The sequence below is a fragment of the Tachypleus tridentatus genome, chromosome 10 (genome assembly GCF_004210375.1).
Source record: "Tachypleus tridentatus isolate NWPU-2018 chromosome 10, ASM421037v1, whole genome shotgun sequence".
NCBI classification, from domain to species: domain Eukaryota; kingdom Metazoa; phylum Arthropoda; class Merostomata; order Xiphosura; family Limulidae; genus Tachypleus; species Tachypleus tridentatus.
Genome location: NC_134834.1, coordinates 75,717,224 through 75,738,866, shown reverse-complemented (window position 1 = coordinate 75,738,866; position 21,643 = coordinate 75,717,224). Strand labels below are relative to the sequence as shown.

Below are 21,643 nucleotides of genomic sequence, written 5' to 3'. Positions count from 1 at the left end.
TTCTTTATGTTTATTGGCCTTAAAAATTTGGTCAGCAGTGTATGTCTGTGAATTAAAGATGTTGGTTTGGCTCTGACAAGTTAAAGTACATGGTAATGTTGGCATGAAAAGTAAGAATACTTTGTTCATCATATGGTTTGCATATTCTATTTGAATAATCCCTGTGTCATAAATCCGGTATTTACCACAAACTTTCCCTGCATCAGCAGTACAGGGTAAAATGAATAGTTGGTTACTCTTACATTAAATATATAATACGATGTTGAGGGCCATTCTGTGCACACATGGTTAATAAATGAAATATTTTTCTTAATATTTCATTCAAAATGCTATATTGGTACATCCTATAATCACAATTCTCACAGCAGTCTTAATTCCAAAGGTTTTGTGAAAAATATATAGTTCAAAGTTTGTGATGAACCTTAGGTTTTTGTTTTCTGTTTATTTTCTCATTTGCTTTGTTTCCAGCCTGTTTCATAGTTTTGACTGAGCACAGTTTTAAATAGAAATGGTAAACATTGTCTGTATTGTTTAACTTAGATTTTCTTATCCTTAGTAATTTTGTTTAAATCCTTTTTACTTATTAATAAATGACATTCTTTGTAGCTATAGCTTATACCTTTAAATGCTAAGTGTTTTAAGCATGAAAAAGGAAAACTGTATATCAGTATATTTTCCTTTCTATCATAGGTAAAAGACATTTTTCAGTATGAACAAAAAAGAGAATGACGGGTTGGCAACAGAAAAGGTAGAAGAAACAAGAAAGAAGAGTGATATTATTAAAAAACAAATGGTAAAGTTTTTACAAGCTGAAAATAACCAGTATTATAAATTTGCTGTGAAATAGCACAAAAATCTGCCACTTTTGTGCTTTTTGTAACAAGCATATTAGCAATGCTCATAACAGTCCATATGTTTTGAAGTGTGTTAGTATTGTATATTACAGTACATTCTGTATTTTGAAGTTTTTTAGTTATGAATATCACAATCCATTTTATAACCTGAACTATTTTAGTGATGACATGTAATGTTCTAAAATGTATTAGTTGTATGTGCTCACTTGTGTATTAAAACTACCAGTGATATGTCTCATAGTTGGACTTGTGTTGATGGTGTACTCTATATTACTATTCTTGTTTTGATGCATGTTAATGATGTCTGTCAGTTTTTTGTGTTTGACAACTCTATCAAAGTCTATTGTGTTTTGAAGTTTACTATTGTAAGTAATTACAGAATTTATGTGTTGATTTTTACTGGTGGCTCAGATGTATCTCACATTTAGTTATTTGTGTTAGTAAAGATTATTACAATCTCTTCTGTTTCTTACATCTTTCTTTTTAGATGGAGAGTTAAGTTTTGGTACAATACGTTTCTTATATATTCTGGTAATAAACTGCTAAAAAAATTAAAGGAACAAATATATTTTCTTATATAATTTATCTCAGTGTTCCAAATGTGATGATATATTTTTAGGTAATTTGCCTCATTTCAGTTCCATCTGTATCCATTTTTTAATGTGTGATGAATGGTAAAACATGGTTAAATAAAATTTTTAAAAATGACCAATATCACCAAAACTGATATCCCATATGAAACAATACTTTAAACAGTTTACATGCATTTATTCAAGAAAGGTTTGAAACATTCAGTATCTACTGTGACCTCCACAAGCTGTGACTCACTCCCAACATCGATTTGGCACGCTTTGAATCAGTCTATTGATGCTATCTTGGGTATGGCAGCCCGCTCATCTATCGGAGCTTGTCGGGGTCCTATACATTTCTGAGGAGGGTGCTGGTGTTCACTAACACACATCGACAACATATCCCATCAATGTTCAATTGGATTTAAATCTGGAGATCTGGCAGACCACTCAAATGTCTCTATTCCTTCCTTATCAGAGAAGTCCATACACAGTCTGGTGACATGGGATTCCATGTTAACCTGCATGAGAATGAGCCCATCACCGACAGCACCGGCAAAAGGCCTCAAAATGGGTTCCAGAATTTTGTCTCTATATCGTTGTGCATTCAGAGCACCCCTGTTGAGTATGAGTAAGTCCATGCAGCCACTCAATCATATGCCTGCCCAAACCATTAAAGAACTTCTCCATAAGTGTCAACTTGCACAATGTTACAGGCAGAATATTGCTCTTCTTGGCATCTCCAAACTCTCGCACATCCATCATCATGAGACACAGTGAACCTGCTTTTGTCTGTCCACAGCATGGTGGCTAATTGATTAAGTTCCCAGTCCAGGTGCTGATGAGCACACTCCAACCTGGCTGCACGATGTCCAGCTATCAGAGTAATGCCTCTCACAGGCCGTCTGGCCCTAAGGTGTCTTTCGTGCAGACAATTGCGAACTGTTTGGGTCGACACATGGGTTCCAGTGGAATGCTGAAGGTCATTTTGCAGTGACTGAGCTGTAGCTAACCTGTCCCGCAGAGCAGCAGTCGTGATGTAGTGGTCCTCTCTGGCTGTCGTGCAGCAATGACAGCTTTGACCTGGTCTCCTGCCATAAGAGTTCGTCTCCTGGTAGCATCGCCAAAGTCTGTTGATGATGCTTGGTGACACACTGATGCGCTGTGCCACCCTCCTTTTGTTCTGGTCATCTTCCAGCATCTGGACTGCCCTAGCCACCTCGTTCTCTGTCAGATGGCACCTGACTATTAGGGTATACACTGACAAAACCAGCTGCAAAAGATCCACATTGGTGTTTGTTTCAAGAATTAACGAGGAATGCATATTTTCACATTACAGCCTTGTATAGGGTACCTTAAGTTGTATTTCCTTGTGTGAGGTGACTTTCGTTTGAGTTGCTTCAAACTTCACTTGCAAGCTGAAAAAATATACCTGTAGACGAACGGATATGTTTTTCATACATAAATTTAGTTATGACAAAATTATAGTGAAATATGTACTTGTTCCTTTAATTTTTTTTTAGCAGTATTTAAATCCCCTTAGTGTGGATTCCTGTACGTGGTGAGGGAACCTCCCAAGGAAAGTTCTATTCTTTCAGTTTACCTCCTCTGGAATCTAAACATCCACCCACGTGTTTGCCGTGTGTGGCAACCTGTGAAGGGGAGGAGAGGATCCTGATGGTTGAGGGGTCCAACCCTAACACACCACTTTATCCTTGAATTCCTGTAGATGGGCAGCCTTGGGGCAGCCCCTTGGGTCAGTTGGCTGGTCTACTCGGGCTAGGGTCAACCAAGTACCAGTGTTGGATGTTCTCAACAGGTGTTGTGGACATTATATCTGATGTTGGTGTTTGGGTATAGTGCTCACAAAACCATGGCATTACTGCAGTGTTCTTGTTTGACATTGTAGTGCGCCCATCGTAGGACTTCATGGTGGGTGGGGTCAGTGGGCACTGAAATTTCTCTTTCTTTATTATGGATACTCCAATTAAAAATCTTAATAAAGTAGTGAAAAACAGTCTTTAGGTAAACAACCACTTACCACCTGTTGTACCTCATTTTCTTATATTGCATTCACTTTCAGACAAACCTTTAGGGCAATTGTCTCCCATTTTCATTCAGAAGGGACTAAAGGGACTTGACTCCAAAGTCAGTAAAGAACCTTGATCTGGTGACATATGGGTGGAAACATCTACATCTCAACACAGTGAACTCCTCTTGCATTCAAAGGCAACTGGGGATATACCTATTGAGGTTACACCTCATGCTACTTTGAATTCATCATGAGGAGTTATTGTTGAGAGGGATTTGAAGAACATCCCAGAGTCTGAGATTCCCACTGATTTTTCCACCCAAGGAGTTTCTGCAGAGAGGCGTATCTCCACTTGCAAAGATGTCATTATGATGCTGACCAATGTCCTCATTCTCACATTTACGTCAACACATTTGCCTACCACCATCCAGGGAGGTTATCTTAATTGCAAAGTATGGCCATACATTCCAAACCCTCTCTGATATTTCCAGTGTCAAAGGTTCAGTCACTCAAATTTCATGTCGTGGTTCCTTGATGTGTGCTCGTTGCTGTGGCCAAGATCTTGATGCTTACGAGTGTGAAACAGACCCTCATTGCATCAAATGCAATGGCTCTCTCCCATCCTACTTTCATTCTTGCCTGAAATGTCAGCTATCAGTAGACGACTGTGTGGCAGCAGTAACTGACTGTATTATACAAGCAGCTGCTCAATGTATTCGTAAAGTCTCAACAAGTTTTCTACTATATTCTTATTCATGGTGGAATTATGTCTGCCACATGGTACAGAAGTCTCAAAAACAAGCCTGAGATACTTTCTGTAGATATCCCACACTCTCGAACTGCCTTGCTTTCCAGCAGGCCCTTGCACATGCTCGATGGGTAAGATGTCAAAGCCAGAAGGAATCTTGGATTAAGTTCACAACCAGCATATCTTCTTCCACCAGTTCCAAAGTCATGTGGGACAAGATTCGAAAGGTCATTGAACTCTTTGCCCTCTTGATCCTGCTCTCTGATTGCCAGGAAGTAGCTGATGCCCAGAGCATTGTTGATACTCTAGGTGAGAGTTTTTGCCTGGTATCTAGCACTTCTGCTTCTTCTTCCACCTTCTTAGCCATCAAGACTTGGGCAGAGCAATTATCTCTTTCCATTCGAGCTGATTGTCTTTATGACTATGATCATCCCTTTACACTGGTAGAACTCATACTGGCCCTTCATTGGTTTGGCAGTACATCTGTTGGACCTGATGATATACACTATGACATGCTGTGCCATCTGTCTCCTGCTTCTCTTGCTATTCTTCTGATAGTTTTTAACCAGATCTGGCAGGAGAATGTTTTTCCTGATGCCTGGTGCCAGGCTATTGTCCTACCTTTCTCCAAACCTGAGAAGGATCCCAAGATTCTTTCAAACTGCCATCCAGTTGCTTTGATGAGCTGTCTCTGTAAGACCTTAGGGATGTTGATTAATGCTTGTGTTGTTTGGTTCCTCGAATGAAACAACCTCCTCTTGCCCACCCAGTGTGGGTTCTGACTAGTGCTCTACTGTGGACCACCTGATTTGACTTGAAACATCAATCAGAGAAGGCTTTTCAAACAACAACATCTTGTATCAATATACTTTGACATTGAGAAGGGAGACCTCCATATATATGGGTTACGTGGCCATTTGCCTATTTTTATTAAACATTTTTAATGGACAGGATATTCTGAGTTTGTGTGGGTTCGACACTTTCCCATTCTTTTCTACAGGAACTTGTAGTCCATCAGGGCTGTGTTCTGAGTCTCACACTTTTCAATATAAAAATTAATTCCATCACTGAACAACTCCCTCTCACTGTTGCAATTGGGTTCTATGTTGGCGACTTTCACATCTCATGTCAGTCATCGAACATGAGATATATTGAGCGACAGCTACAGACTGCCCTCAATTGTTTACTGAAATGGACCACAGCAAATGGCTTTACCTTCTTTTTCTCTAAAACCGTTTGCATGCACTTTTGCTTCCAACTGGGTATTCACCCTGATCCTGAACTCCGTATTGGTGAAGTTGTGCTGCCTGTGGTCTCTGAGATAAAGTTCTTGGGGCTTATCTTTGACTGTAAGATGACCTTTATACTACACATCAAGCACCTACGGGTCAAATGTACAAGAGCATTGAAGATCTTCCGTGTCCTCTCTTCCACCACTTGTGAAGTGGATCAATGTTCTATGCTAAAGATATATTGTGCTCTTATTTGATTGAAACTCGACTATGGATCACTGGTTTATGGCTCTGCCAGGACCTCAGCTTTAAAGATGCAAGACCCTATTCATCATCAAGGACTTTGGCTCTGCAATGAGGCTTTCTGCACTTTTCCAGTTCAAAGCTTATACATAGACTTGTGAACATCCTTTGCACCTCCGCCATTTGTAACTGTCTTTACTATGTATGTGCTTCAAAACTTTGTTCCTTACTAAAGCATCCCACCTGTGGTTGTGTTTTTCTTCCTTGATGGGCCATGCTTTTTCAGACCAGATGGTATGCTATTGCTCCTTTTGGCCTTTGTATCCAGGTGCAGTTGGATGGATTGGGTCTGTTCTTGGATAACATTGCTGTATCCAATGGTCAGCCCATCCCACCATGGCTTCTTACAGTCCCCAATTGTCACCTATCTTTAAGTCATCTGAGAAACTTAGACACTCCTGATTGGAAATACTGTCTGCTATTTGCTGAACATTTTGCGAACCATCCTTCCATTGCTGTTTATACAGATGGTTTGAAATCAGGTGACTGTGTGGGCTCGGTGGTTGCGTGCAGAATCCCCTCTGCAGCTTCTGTGTTCACTGCTGAACTGTACGCCATTTCTTTTGCCCTGGATCACATAGAAGCTAAGCAGTACTCAAACTGCATAATTTATACTGACTCGCTTAGTTTTCTACTGGCCCTGGAATCGCTTCATGTTGGTTCATATCCTGTTCTCGCCATTATTCAAAACCGTCTGGCCCATTTCTCTTTAACATCTACTTCTATTCAGTTTTTCTGGATACTGGGCCATGTTGGTATTTACAGGAACAAGCTCACCGACACTGCAGATAAGTTTATCTGCTCTGGCACTATCACTGCTGTGCCTGTATTCAAGACTTGGCTCCATGCCAGCTGGCAGTTGACTTGGAGTAAGCAACGTGAAAACAAGCTTTTCCAAATAAAACCCTATATTGGACTTTGGCCATCTTGCTTCTGTAAGGATTGTAAAGAGGAATTTGTTCTAACTAGACTACACATTGGTCACAGTTTTTTAACTCATCGTTTTCTTTTATCTGGAAATGATGTACCAGTGTGTATTTTGTGTAAAACTCAGATCACAATAAACCACATTTTACTTCCTTGTCATTGTTACAATTCACAGTTTTTCTCTCAATGTTATAGACTAGAGGTAAACATTGGTTTTATGCTATTTATGTTTTTATTAAACTTTGTTTAAACTTAATTTCCTTTTATGAATTTTCCTGAATTTGCTTTTAACTTTTTACTGGATGTTTGGTGCAGATAGCCTAGCTGCTTTGTGCCATAAAACACTAAATCAACCAACCAACCAGTATATAAATTGTATGAAGAGGGTTTATTCCAAGCTTAAAGACATGAAGATAGGAATCTGGTATCATCAGCTGCTCTTGATTTATATCAAAAAGTATAAATATCATTAACATAAATGAGAATTAGAAATGGTCCAGGCACAAATTCCTGAGTCACAATTATTGTTATATTAATCCAATTAGACTGAAATCCTGTAAAAAACAAGTGTTTACTTCCTTTCACTCACTTAGCTAGTCACCAGTATAATTATTGTATTTATGTTGTACTTGGATTGAGGTGTTTTTTTTCACCAATCTTTTATGTGGCATATGATCAAAAGCTTTCTGAACATCCAACTAAATTAAATAACCTTGTTTATCCTCAGTAATATAAGTAGTAGTTTTCTCAAACAAGTGTGTATATTGGTAAGACACAGTTTTTCCCTTTGTAAAACTATGTTGGCCGTCTGTCAAGATTTTTTACTTCATCAGATGATCCAACAAAACATCAAACTCTGTGTCATGATTGAAGTAAGTATGAGAGTGGAAGCAAAGAAGAGCATGTTGTAATACAAGAACAGATTATTTGTATTAATAACATATAATTTATGAGATTACAAATAATTTTGGAATCTGTGACATTTAATAAGGTTTTGTAATATATCTTGAGTTGTAACTAAAAGTCCGTAATTTTAGAAATAATTTCACGATTTTTGTTTTATACTTACTTGATCTTCCATTTTCCATTGGATCACATCAATATCAATCCAGTTAAATCTCCATATAAATGATTGCAATCCAAGGTGTCTGTGTGTTTTCAAAGGGGTTTGAGTACCTTCAACTTCAACATATTTTGTAAATGTTTGGCAATCCATCAATCAGCCAGTTAAAATGAGCCTCACCATTTCAGTGTAGCGTAAATATCAAAACAAACAAGGCAGTCTCACTAAACATACATTATGTGAAAGTTCTCTATCTACTGAATTTAGATAATCCAATAATTGTAAAATGTCATTATAATGAATCATTATATCTGAGCCCACTAATATAAAAACACACCCAAGTCATAAACTAAAAGCATGGCAACTGTGAAAACTGACTCTAAACAACTAGTAACTTCATCTGAGAAGCATTCAACCAATTTGAATTGAAATAGAAAGTGCAGGAACAACAAAGGATTGAGAAATATGTCTGATGGGAAAATCCTGCAGTTGGACAAGTTTTTGGTTTTAATAGAGATATTCAGACAGTTGACATTACTAAGGCAGGCTTATTTAATTGAAATAGTCTAAAACTAAATCTTTAAACTAACAGGCATGTGAACACAAAATCATGACTATATGAGCATGTAAAGAAGAAAATGGTTTGAACCTGAAGAGCATACCATCTATATTTGAAATAAACTGGTAAGTATTGAAACTGAATGTCATTATTGTTAAGTGTCAGGTTCTGTATTTATTGTTCTTGCATTTAGTTGCCAAGATATTGTATATTTTTTTTGTGTCTTTAAAAATAATTCATTAACAGCTACTGTAAACACATTTCATTCAGATGTGCACTCCTATAACTAGAAGTTTAATGAATAAATATAATTTATCTTTTTCCTTCAATTAAACTCCTAAAATTACCACATTGGCCTGATGATAGGGTAATTTTGAATAGAAGGTGACCCCCTCCCTTCATTTTCAGAAACCATGGGAAAGAGAAACAAATTCAGTATCATTATGCCCTTTTATAAAGTTTCACAAAATGCTTTTCTTGTAGAATGTGTCCATTTTAGGAGTTTCAGTGTTTTGTTTCTGTCAGTGCCTCACATCATTTTCTAGATGCAGTACAGTTGTTTCTTTTTTTCCTGTCTTGCACCATCATAACTTTAAGATATAATAATTGAGCCACTGTGTTTTTCAGTACATGTTTAAAGCAAATGAGTTCAAGCATTAAAGAAATCAATATTTAATACATCAGTATAAAATTATAATTTTTTAAAACTGTAACCTATTTCCAACTCTAACACAGGTGTACTATGTATTTCTGTACAGGCTAACTAGACCCAGTTCTCATGTGACAAAATTTCAGCAGCATCATTTTAAAAAACAACAAGCAAACATGCTGAACTGAATAAAATGAGGAGGAAACATAACACTGATAAGTGTGGGATCAGCACTTCCAAATAAGCCTATCGTTTTTGTATTCAGTTGTTATTGATACAGGTTTATTTAGATCCAGTGTTATACAATATGAATAATTAGAAATTAATCACCAGGCTATTTTTTACCAGTATCACAGATATATTTCTGGATGATTAAGAGATATATCAAAAAATGATTTTGGTGCTACATATCCTTTTGATATCTTAGTAACAGAACAGCAAATGTCATTAAAATGTAATAAGCAACACAGATTGAGGTAATATGTTGTAATTTTTTTTTGACAAGCTGGCATTTACTATAAAACAAATACCTAAAATGAGAACTACAATTAAACTCTAGAAATGATTAAAATATGTAATGCATACAGTTCTTTTGCAACAAATATTTCTTAGATATCAAATATACTCATGATTATTGAGAAAGACAGACTTTGTGTTTGAAAAATGTTCAAATAGAATACAGAACACCTAAATTTAAATAATGCAATTGAAAGTTTTAGTTTAAATTTATAAAAACCATTTGATGATTTAGAGAAAACTATATGTTCACTATTTTGGATACATCTTGTCTTCTACCAAAGTAAGGCAATTGAAAACTTAAGAAGTTCCTTCTGAAATTTTGTCAGTTGGAATTATTACTAATTTTATTTCTCTCCTTCATCTGAAAATAATAATTTTGATCTAAGTAGCATCCTGATAACAGAAAGTTGTGAAAAATATGTGTATGTTTATGTATGTATACATTTACACATTTTAAATACAAGTCAAAATTGATTGATAGCCATTAAAGTGTATTAGTGAAATTGTAATCATGACGTTAGAAATTTGTTTACCTGTTTCATCCAACTAGAATTTCTAGGTAAGAGATGGGCACTGAAATAAATGTAATAAACCACAGCATATGATAGAAATAGTATTATACTTGCTGAAAAACACTGTGATATTAATGCAACATAGCTTTAACTAGTACTGTTATTTCCAGTTTGTTGTGGGTGTTAAAATTTTACCAGCAGTAAAAAACTAAAGGAAAAAAAGACTGTCGCAAGTTGTTTAGTGCATATAACTGAGCATAGAACAGTCCAATCAAACAGAAATTTAATTTCTTTGCTTACAACATGCTTCAAAGAAGCTAAAGTTCAATTTAAAAAAGACCATATCAGGAAGAGGAATTACTGTTTTAAAACATCAGCACCAAGATCAGAAACTTTAATGAAACTGTTACCACCAAAAGTGATACAGATGACAATGTTAGCACCAAGGCTAGAAGCATACTGAAACGTTTGGGCACTATTGTCAAAAAGGTTACCGATTGAAAAAAAAAAAAAAAGCATAATGAAAGGTATTTACTGATGAAAATGAAAGAAAAGATAGCAGTTTACTGATGAAAATTTTAAGAGAAAGAAAAATATTGATGAAAAATCAATTATCAAGGGATCAGTTAAATTTACCAAAGATTATGCTATCACAAATACTTTAATCTTGCTCATAAAAATTAATAACTCAAGAGTAAGAAACTTTATTTTCAAATTTATAAACAGAAACAGTAAAGGTATGGAAAATTTGTGTTTGAAGTTCCCAAACTTAATATCTTTAACAAAACCTATAAACAAAGATAATATAAATTTTATTCAGTGTTATACTGCTGTGAGTAATGTATCTACTTTTTATTTGCAAAAAACTTCTGAATAAATATAACAGCCTTAACTTCTTAAACCTGATCAAACACTGCCAGCATCCAGTCAAAAATTCTGATTTGGCCATAAGAAAGTGACAGCCTCCAGTAATGTTTGTCTCTTTTGCTAAAAATTAATCCAAACCATGTTATTATCCACCTTTTATAAATAGACCAGAAGGTTTACAAGATATGGTGATAACTATTAGGATGTTGTGAAAATATTTCTGGAAGAATTTAAAAAAAAAAATATGGGTTTACAGTAGTTTATCATTCAAAATATATTGTTTTTTCTTGTAAAGTAACTTACAGTCATGTTAATACTTAAATATTGGCATATGAAAAACATCTGAATTTCAGAAAGTGTCCAATGTTTATATCTTTTCAGTATAAACTAAGATTACAACTAACTCAGAGGAACACAAGGTAATGATAAAAATGTTGGGCCAGTGATATTAATATGTCATCTACTTCCATCTCTTACATTTTGAGGGCTTGCAACAAGATTATTCTCAATATCAATGTTTATCTTGACTACTTTTGTTTACTAGAAACAAAATACATATTTTAAAATGCGTTAATCTTTGTTCATATTAGTACTTTTGACATATTTCTTTAACAATACATTTCCCACACAGATATCTTGCAGGTACAAAATTGCAGCTTGCAAGGGATTGAATTTGGTAAATGAAAATTTGTAATATAATGATATTTTCTAACAATTTTAAGAGGGTTGGTACTTTGATATACAGGATTTTACACTGAAATTACCCACTACAGATGCACATGGAACTTGTATTTAACAGTACACAAAATCTGCTATCATTTTTTTACAGAAACAGGTCCAAAAAGACTAAAGTGAATAATTTTACTCTTATTTTTAAAGGGAAAGATTAAGATTGTCTAGGGAAATTTAGGTTAATTAGCATAAATGCACCTCGACCCTATTATATGAGTCATATCTTAGCTGGTCTGATGAACCATGGTATTAGGCAAATCTTCATCAGCATTGGATATGCCAAGTGTAGTGTGACTGACATATCATAATACAGATTTATAGACTTTATAATGTATTATATTCATTTTAAGACATGCATATGTAGTGTATATATATATATTTCTATGTCAAAATCTTAAATATCTAAAAACTATTTTATTTCAGTTGAGTTTTATTACATAGTATGATATCATTATATCAAGTGAAAGTCGAATATTCTTTTCAACAAGTTTCAGAAAAATAAAAAAATTACAACACACTTTTGTGTTTTATTGATTTTATTGTGTTAATTTGCCATTACATTAGTGTCAACTTATTAACAAAAATATGTTAAAAAGTAGTAGTCCATGGGCAGAGGCTCATGTATGAATGTACATAATTTTTAAAGTATTTGGAATATCATCTTAAAATTATGGATCAGCAATATCTCTAATGGAAACTGATTCTGATATAGTATGTACTTCTCTCACAAGATTAACTATTCTTGTTCAGTGCTGACATATGCAAACATTTTCTTTAAACATGACATAAGTGTTCTACTTCCAACTGTTGGAATTGTAAAATTCCATTGTATCTCGCATGCAAATTATCATGCATCACTTCTTAACCAATAGGAGTAGGCTGTGCTCACATGATGCATGTGATTCCATCTACACTCCTCAATTGAATTATCACATTTCATTTGGTGGCATTTGAGTTTGGATATGCTGTTTCATTTGCTTTAATGCTTCATATTCAACTTTGTTTTCCTCCCAAAGTGGTTATTTTTGACTTAGTTTGCTTTTCTTTAATCCAGTTTCTATAACAGTTAATTCTAGTTGCTTTAGTTCTTCACTTAACTTTGGGGAACTTTTTCTGTGCAATAAATCCCAGAATTTACATTACCACTTCAGACATTACAAAAGTGAAAAGCATTTTTTGTCAGACTTCAGGTGTGGGCATCCCAATGGTGGATTTATCTGCTTTTATACACTTAGAGATTGAATGTTGTGTGGAACCATCTTTATCCCTATACATCATCCAGGCCCTTTCTGAGATTGCTTTTTTTCTACCTCCAGAGTTTGCTGTTTCTTCCCAGTTCCACCTGAAGAGTCTCCTTGGCTTAACTTTGTTTTTATAGATTTTTTGTCTCAAGTTTGTGATATTTTATCCCTTTCACCTGTTTCTTGTTCATTTTGCCCTTCCTTATGGAATGAACAATCTTGCCAATCCTTTTTTGGTTCTCCTCTTCCCTGATATTTGAGTTCATGTTGATTTGTTTGTCTCACATTCACATGCTGCACCCCCAGAGAACTTCCGATCAGTGTGTCTTTTCTTACCAACATGCAGATTATCCATTTTTATATCAGTAGTTGTTGGGTTCCTTGCTATCTAGTTGAGGGGTGGCTCCCAAATCAAATATCAGTCTTTTCATACCCAATATTTTTGCCCTCTTATGGTATCTTTCTTTCCTTAGGGATTTTCTGTAGATACCTATGTCCATCTGCCCTCTATTTTAACCTGCATCTCATCTTTGGCTCTCACATTAAATACATGGTTTCTTTGTTGTTGGAAAGCTGTAAGTTGTTAAGCCATATAGGCTCATATCCAGTTACTCTCAACATATCTCGGGGGATTTATGCACCCCCATTTCTGAGATATTATGTCTTTGATACAGTCCTGGAAACTATTGAGCCTCAGGTAAAATCAGTTTACCAACAATCTAACTTATAAATATTGTAGCCTGTTTGTCTTAGTCAGAGTCTCATTTACCTCCAATTCCTGTTTTCCATCCTTCATTTTCCTAGCCCTTACCCATTACTTCTACTTGGGGTACTTCTTCTTACCACCTTCCTTGTTGCCAACAGAATTAGTGACTACTGAGTAAGTTGTAATCTGGTGGGGGATTGGCTATTCAAGTTTCTTCCTTATTACATCTCTTTGTCAATGGTCAGTGGGTGATTCAGGTTTTGTGAGAAGAATTTGTTGTTCAGTTTCTTTCCCACCTCCGGTTTCTTCTTTTCCCACTTTCTTCCCTCCTCCTCAAGATCCCATAACCAGCCAACCTCTGTCAGAAGCAGTTTGAGAAGTGCTCTTACAGTTGGCTGTCAAGACTGTTCCCTATTCTTTCAAGTATTTTTATTCCTACCTTTTTATTATCCCCAAGAAAAGTGGGGATTGACAGCCAGTAACCAATTTATCTTACTTCAACCACTTTATATTACTACCCAAATTTGTCTTGGAGCTTTTATCGCCCTGAGATGGGTGTTTTCTCTTGGAATGTGGATAACTTCAGGGTATGTCTCAAATGCTTACTTGCATTCACTGATCACCTCAGTCTTGTTCATATCTTTGGTTTGTCCATTCAGGGTGGTTTACAAATTTCAGATCCTCCCCTTTAGATTTGTCTCAACACTTTGTATTTGGTCAGATATTTCAGGCTCTTACAAATCCCCTCCATGCTCTGTGAGTGCAATTTCCTTGTTACATGGACAACTGGCTTCTGGCTAATTCTGGATAGGAAGTGGCCAATTGTACTTGGTAGCTCAGGTAGACTAGTTGATTAAATTGGAAAAGTCCTTCCTTTAACTCATTCAATATCTTATCTGTTTGGGGATTTTTTTTAGATGAATAACAATTGAGTACATCCTTTTTCCTTATGACTTGGTTCAATGGAACTTTTAGCTCACTATGCTCTCTCAAATCAGTTCTTCACTGCTCACTCACTAGGTTTTATCAGTTTTGGATATATAGTCTTTCTTGACATCATTGCCCCTTCTTGGTCATGCCCACATAAGAGCTCTTCAGTGGTTGCTTCTTGAGCAATGGGCCATTACTCAAGATCTTAATTTCACCCTAATTTCCCTTTCTTCTTCCCTGAGAGATGGTCTGCATTGGTGGGGGAATAAAGCTCATATGTTGGCAGGTGTACTGCTTCCTCCCATGTATCTGGATCTACATCTTTTCAAAGACACCTGCCTCCATTCATGGATGGGTCAATAACTAGAAAGCTTTTGGCCATTGGTCTGCAGACAAAAGTGCTTTGCATATCAGTGTTTTTGAACTTCAAGCTGTCCATCAGCTGTTGCATCATTTCTTTCTTCTCATCCAACATTCTTTAGTGATGGTCATTTGGACATTTCTACAGTAGTGACACACATTGCCCACCAAGGGGACAATCTAGAGTTCTATGTTTTCAAACATTTGATCTATTATACTGTGCACAAACACATCATATTTGCCTCATTTCATCTCATATGCTTGATGCTTTCAATCTGGTTGTGGATTGCCTATTGCACCTTTACTGGATATATTCCACAGACTGGGCATTAGATTCCCTCATTTTCAGGGAACTTTGCTGTCAGTGGGTTCTTCCCACAGGGATGCCTTTGCTACAGGCCCTAACACCAAGTTACATCTCTTTTGATCTCCAGTATCTCATCCACAGGCTCTGGTAGTAGATGCCTTTAGCCAGAATTGGTCAAAGAAGTATCTTTCTGTGTATTCACTCATCCAATTACTTCATTGGGTGATTTCTATTGTCCACTCCACTCCTCGTCAAATCCTCCTGATTGCTCCCTATTGGCCAGTTCAGTCTTTACTTCCAATGCTGCAATGACTGATCCTCTTCCCCTTTTGTTTCTATTTCATTTTCACCCTGCATCTTCACCCTTGGCTTTGTCCAGTCCTTGGTAAAACAGCTTGGTTTGACACAATGGGTCTCTTCCTTGTTTGCTAGTTCCATTCATCCATCTTTTATGGAGGTGTACCAGTGGATGTCCGTTCTCTGCAAAGAGGTTTTGGATTAGAGTGAACCAATCAGCATAGGTTCACATCGTTTATCTTCCTTCCTCAACACAGTTTTCCCCAACTGTGTTTTGAGTCACAGTAGTGATACATGGGATTGTTACAGTCTGTCCATGACTATCTCTTGTCCTCTCTATGTGCAAATGTTATTTCCATTTGGATTGTCCTGGCCTGTGCCACAGTTGGGGGAGTTGATTCTATGTGATAGACAACCTTTTGTTACTGGATGTCAAATTTCTTAATCAGTAGCTCAAAACTAATCAGAGTGGTTTGTAATCCCCAGATTTTGATTTTGGGGTGAAGATGGTATGATCCTCATTCTACACTTGCGTGGATATCATCCCCTGCAAGGAGGTTTTGGACATAATTGACTTACTGAATACAGTCCACCACACCCTAGCCATTCTACACCCAGGGGTGCATCTTTGTTCACCCACCTGTCTCACTGGGGCACTGAGTTAGGATATGTTTATCTGATTAGGATCACTATTCTTCCACTAAGATCTGCTTCTCTCATTTTCTGTTCTTATATCTTGTACATTTCACACATGGTCAAAAATATACTTGACTTGGAAGTGCATCAGTTCACTTCTTCTGATCTTTAGATCTGAATCTCTGAATTTCAGGGATATTCTTCAGATGCTTTTGGGGAGGTGCTTCTGCCATTCCATATCACCAGTTCCTCGTCCTTTTCAATGTGAAATTCTAGCAATCATTTCAAGAGAGAGCTAGGTATCATATTAAAAGCTATAATTTTCTTATACTTCAAATATATTGTCAGTAGGTACTTCCATTCCCACGTATCAGAATCTTGCAATTCTAATGGGGAGGGGATCAAAGGCTTGTGGCATGCAGAAATAAAAAGTGTGCATATAGAGGGTAACACTGAACAAAAATTACTAATCTTGTAAGATGAGGTAAGTACCTGTTGAAAATACATTTTCAGATTAGGAAAATTATAACTTTGAATAATTGTTGCTTCAATATTTCCTAAAATCACCAGTTTGTATGTAACTAATTTAATCATTACAATTATAAACATTGCTTTATAGTATGCACTAAAATATTTCCTGAACTGATAATTTAGTATATTAACTATTTTTTATTTTTAATCATTGAAGCAAAAGTTAGAGTGGCAAAGATCTAATGTTTACTGATCATCCAAGTAGTGAATAATGTAAATATTTATTATCCCAAAATGGTTTGGAATGCATCAGAAAGCACGTAGCCAGTCTCTCTGGCCTCCAAGCAACTGTGTTGTTCTGAGACCCTCTGGCCTGTGTGGGCTGGGACTGAGAACCAGCTAGAAGCTTCATGTGACATCTCATTCTTGATTTGTACTAACATATCACTTTTATGTTTTAACAAATCAAGTATTTATTTTTCTCTACTTATAGACTAGATAGGTACCACATGCATACACAAAAGCACATGTACTTCTTGAGTACAATTTTCATCAGCAGAATTCGTAAATGTATAGAAAAAAGTGTTGAAATTCTGTTTTGTCACATCCAGTGTTAATAGGTGTACATAACTCTCTAACTTGGTGGTATTATAAAAAGAGTAACATTTCTTACAACTGAAAGTTTATAACATTTCTTAATGTTGTCAAATTCTTTATATAAATTTCAGAAAGCAGAGGTGTCAACCTTTTTTATTTTGGTGGAATTTTTCTGATTTTTAACCATAGGTTATACCATCATTATTGTGGTCTAGATGTTCTAATTTAATATTTTTTCTTTGTTTTACATTTTGTGAGTTTGGTATCATACTAGCTGGAACATTTGTTATGCAGAAGTAAAATGAAACAGTGACACCATCAAGATCATATTCAAATAAGTGTTTGAACTTCATAACTGTCTTTAAATGTTTTCTTACTAAAAAAAAATAGTGGCTAGTCAGAAATCATGTTAATAGTTGGCCTACATAGAAGTTAGAACAGCCATGTTAGTTTGACAGGTAAAACATTGAAATGAAAGTCATCTAGTCATAAGCATATGTTCAGAAAAAAACATGAGGTGATGGGTATGCTTACTACCTAAACTATACTCATAAAGTATACTAAAGGTGAAAATAACAAATAAGAAACAATAACATATGGTACCCTAATGTGGAACTCTTGTCACTTGTAAGTGCTGCAGAAGGTTAAGTGTGAAAACACTGCTGACTGGATGTGAATCCAACCATCCAAAATAAAACTAAAATTATGCATTTTATCTCTTTTGCTCTGGAAATTTCAGCATCACTCGTGGTGTGAAGATAACTATAGAAATTAAGCCATTCCATTGTTCTGTTCAATTTCCAGTTTTTTTGGACTGTCATTCCTGTTTCACATCAGTTTATGACATTTCTGGAAAAATGCTTTTTGTAAACATGATGCATCAGGTTGATAACTAGACTTTTCATGAATTTTTATGAAACTTGCAGAGTTAAAATAAAAACACAAGTTTTTTTTCATAAATTAACAGTTTACAATGTTCATAGTAGTTATTGTGAAAAAAAACAACTTTGCCAGGTGTGTGCTATGTACATTTATGGTTTTTATTTATATAGTCAGCATGACATTTTTTTTTAGTTGTGGTGGAAAGAGCATTTTGTTAAGCACAAACTGCTCTTTTTATTGCTGACACCAAAAGAAATTAAACCAGTGCTGTACTTTTCTGTTTGTTGTTTGTAGCAATGTTGTGTCACTGCAAGTTTTAGAGGAGTCAGTTACTTAAGAGCTTTATAATAAAAATATGTCAGATTTATTTGTGTTTGTCATTTACTCATCTTCAGCAATTGGAAGTATTTTATCTTCATGGTTTAGAAAAGCCTGGGTTTGATAAACTGAAATAGTAAGGTCAAACATTAACTTTGGTTTGTGAAAATCGTCTTATTAACTGGTTTTGTGTGTTGGAAATGATTTTAATCATTAGTTTTGGAAAGTAACATTACTAACCTTCTGTTTTTAAAGGTGGTATTATTAATATTGTGTTTGTAGAAGTGATCTTATTGACTTTGTTTTAAAGATATCATTAACCTTTTGTTTGTGAAAAAAAAAGGTATTTGACCTTGTGTGTATTAATGTATTTGAGGAATTGATCTTGTTATTATACTTAGAAGATAAATGTAATGAAAGATGAACCCAGAAAACATACTGTGAGTACAGTGTCAGTTACTTGGAATCTACCACAATTATTTGTTAAATATCTAGACAATGGGGAGGACAAAAAGTTAATGTGAGGTAAATTATGTAATTGAAATTTAAAATATTTGTAATTTGCCATTAGTAGTAGGTAAATAATTTTGAAAGTTGCTAACTAAAAATAACTTTTCTAAAACGTTAAGAATTGTTGAACAAACAAATTTGTTTCTGATTAACTTGTTTGTAGTCATTTATTGAATCTTATCTGTTGTAAAATATTGACATAACCTAATAAAGAACTTGAGTGTTCTGTTACAAGAAAGTGGTGTTTGTGACTGCAGTGGTTGAACTTATACAGAATACCAGATATTTGATATAATAGAAAGCATAAAGAAAGTTTTAAAAGTTACACAGAGTTTCACCATTGAAGGTGTAAGTACTGCTTAATAGTGGGTGATTTGTATAATTGTCACATTGAATTTTATGAATGTTAACTGTGCTATTCTTAAATCAGCAGGAAGATGTGCATTTCCCAGATCCTCCTAGCCACTTTTCAGATCAGTGTTTGATGGAACGCCAAAGCTATTTTCTTCACAATAGAAGTAGGCGACAACATCGAGGCAATTATCGTGGACGATATTTTAAAAACACAGCAAGAAGAGAAATAAATAATGACCAGGTTTGTATTGTTTTTAATCTGAAATTCAAAATATAAATTTTCTGTTTTTTGCCTCTTTCAGTGACTCTGCAGTAAGCCTCTGGGCTTATAACACTAAAAACTGAATTTTGGTACATATGATGGTCCCAGCACAGATAGCCCATTGTGTAGCTCTTTGCTTACTGACAAAGAAATTGATATTGAAAAAACGCCTGGACCTGCTCATTTGTTGGAACAAATATATAGTTTTAAAAGAAATCCCTGAAACCATGAACAAAATATAGTAAAGAAAGCAAAGTAATGAATAAAAGCTTGTTTAAAAATACTTTTAAACTAAACAAAATACTGAATTATCTAAAATTTAAAATTCATTATTCTTGTTAAATATGAATGATAAGATAATGTGGTTAAGAAAATGTGTAACCTAGTTAGAAAATAAACAATACATTGACGCTTAATAAAGTTATATCCATTTCATGAATTATATCAGTTCAAGAAACACATTATGGCTTTGTAAAATACCATTTCAATCTATAGAATTGGAGTTCCTGGTTGAATTAAATAATTTTAGGCGCACCTTTACACATAATAATGGTTTTTATTTATAAATGCCGATGTTACTGTTTGAACTTTTCTAACAGCTTTCATGCATAATATAACAGAATTATGCTTTCTTTTAATATATTTTTGTAGGCTTAATTTCTTTATTATAAACTCTTTGACAGTTGATGAAAATTCTAAAAATATATCAAAGTTGATTATCTTTCAAATGTGGTTGGCTACCAAGCTTAACTTGTTTAGTTTGAGACTAAGCATATAATTGTAAATGTTCCGTATTTCTATAACTTGAAGCACATGATATAGTAATATATTACAAATTTCTTCATTTCTGTTGTATTGTTTTGAATTTCATACTTATTATTTGTTCTGAACATGAGCTAGTTTCACATAACTTATGGATAAGAGAATTATTAAATTGATGTTATTTCAAGTTTTCTTTTTTACTTGTTTGTTTTTTGAAAAAAATATCCATGGGTTCTGATAAGTAGCAGCTATGGAATATTGGTCTAAACATGTGACCATGTGAGAAGTCTGCAGTTTCCTTAGTTTTATGTTGTTATTATTGACTGTCTGAGATCAGCTCATTTAAGACTGTCTTACCTTTATTGGTTCATATGATACTGGACACACAACCTATGGCACTTTAATTTCAGTTTCTAGTACAGGAGGGTGTGCTACACAACCACTAACTAATGAATATGGATGATGATGAAAACTCATGAAAATGTATTTCATTGTGAGAATGAGGAGATAGTGGCTCAAAGCACTTTCTGGTTCATAATGAGTCAGATGAAGAAATGTCACATCCAGAGGCTATGCTCAGCACAAAGTGAACCTTTTCACTTCTGTAGCTTCAATACTTCAACATTTACACCCAATTTCTATGTATAGGTAGAAACAAGGTTTATTGTTCTGATTACTCATTCTTCCTTCAAGCTCCTTAAGGCACTTTCAGAGAAAGGAGAAACAAGGTTTATTGTTCTGATTACTCATTCTTCCTTCAAGCTCCTTAGGGCACTTTCAGAGAAAGGAGAAACAAGGTTTATTGTTCTGATTACTCATTCTTCCTTCAAGCTCCTTAGGGCACTTTCAGAGAAAGGAGAAACAAGGTTTATTGTTCTGATTACTCATTCTTCCTTCAAGCTCCTTAGGGCACTTTCAGAGAAAGGAGAAACAAGGTTTATTGTTCTGATTACTCATTCTTCCTTCAAGCTCCTTAGGGCACTTTCAGAGAAAGGAGAAACAAGGTTTATTGTTCTGATTACTCATTCTTCCTTCAAGCTCCTTAAGGCACTTTCAGAGAAAGGAGAAACAAGTTTATTGTTCTGATTACTCATTCTTCCTTCAAGCTCCTTAAGGCACTTTCAGAGAAAGGAGAAACAAGTTTTTCGAACTCTTAACAGAAGCCATGCTAACCTTGCACACGAATAGTCACAATTTCTCAGCCAGTTATATTTATTTGAGCTAGATGTTTATAAACAAGAATACATTTCAAAGTACAATTTTTCAACAGTTATTTTAAAATTGGTGAGATCAATTTCACAGACAATTAGTTAAACTGCTTTTAGTGTTTTCTTACTTAGAAACATATTAGTTAGATAGACAGTTGAATTGTATTTAGATTATACTTTTATATTTAAGTTAATTATGTGATATTTATGTTTTAAGATGAATATCTGAAAGGATT

At 34.9% G+C, this 21,643-nt stretch overlaps 1 protein-coding gene across 3 annotated transcripts in view; it reads left to right on the top strand.

Annotated features, from left to right (window-relative positions):
- Nucleotides 1-21,643, top strand: part of LOC143229607 (uncharacterized) — a 43,344-nt gene that overhangs the window by 5,880 nt on the left and 15,821 nt on the right. For 2 of the 3 annotated variants that reach the window (XM_076462173.1, XM_076462174.1), the window contains exons 2-3: nucleotides 691-793; nucleotides 19,252-19,416. The gene's annotated coding sequence lies outside the window, so the exon portion shown is untranslated. The remainder of the gene's footprint in view (nucleotides 1-690; nucleotides 794-19,251; nucleotides 19,417-21,643) is intronic. The other variant, XM_076462175.1, reaches the window with a different exon arrangement.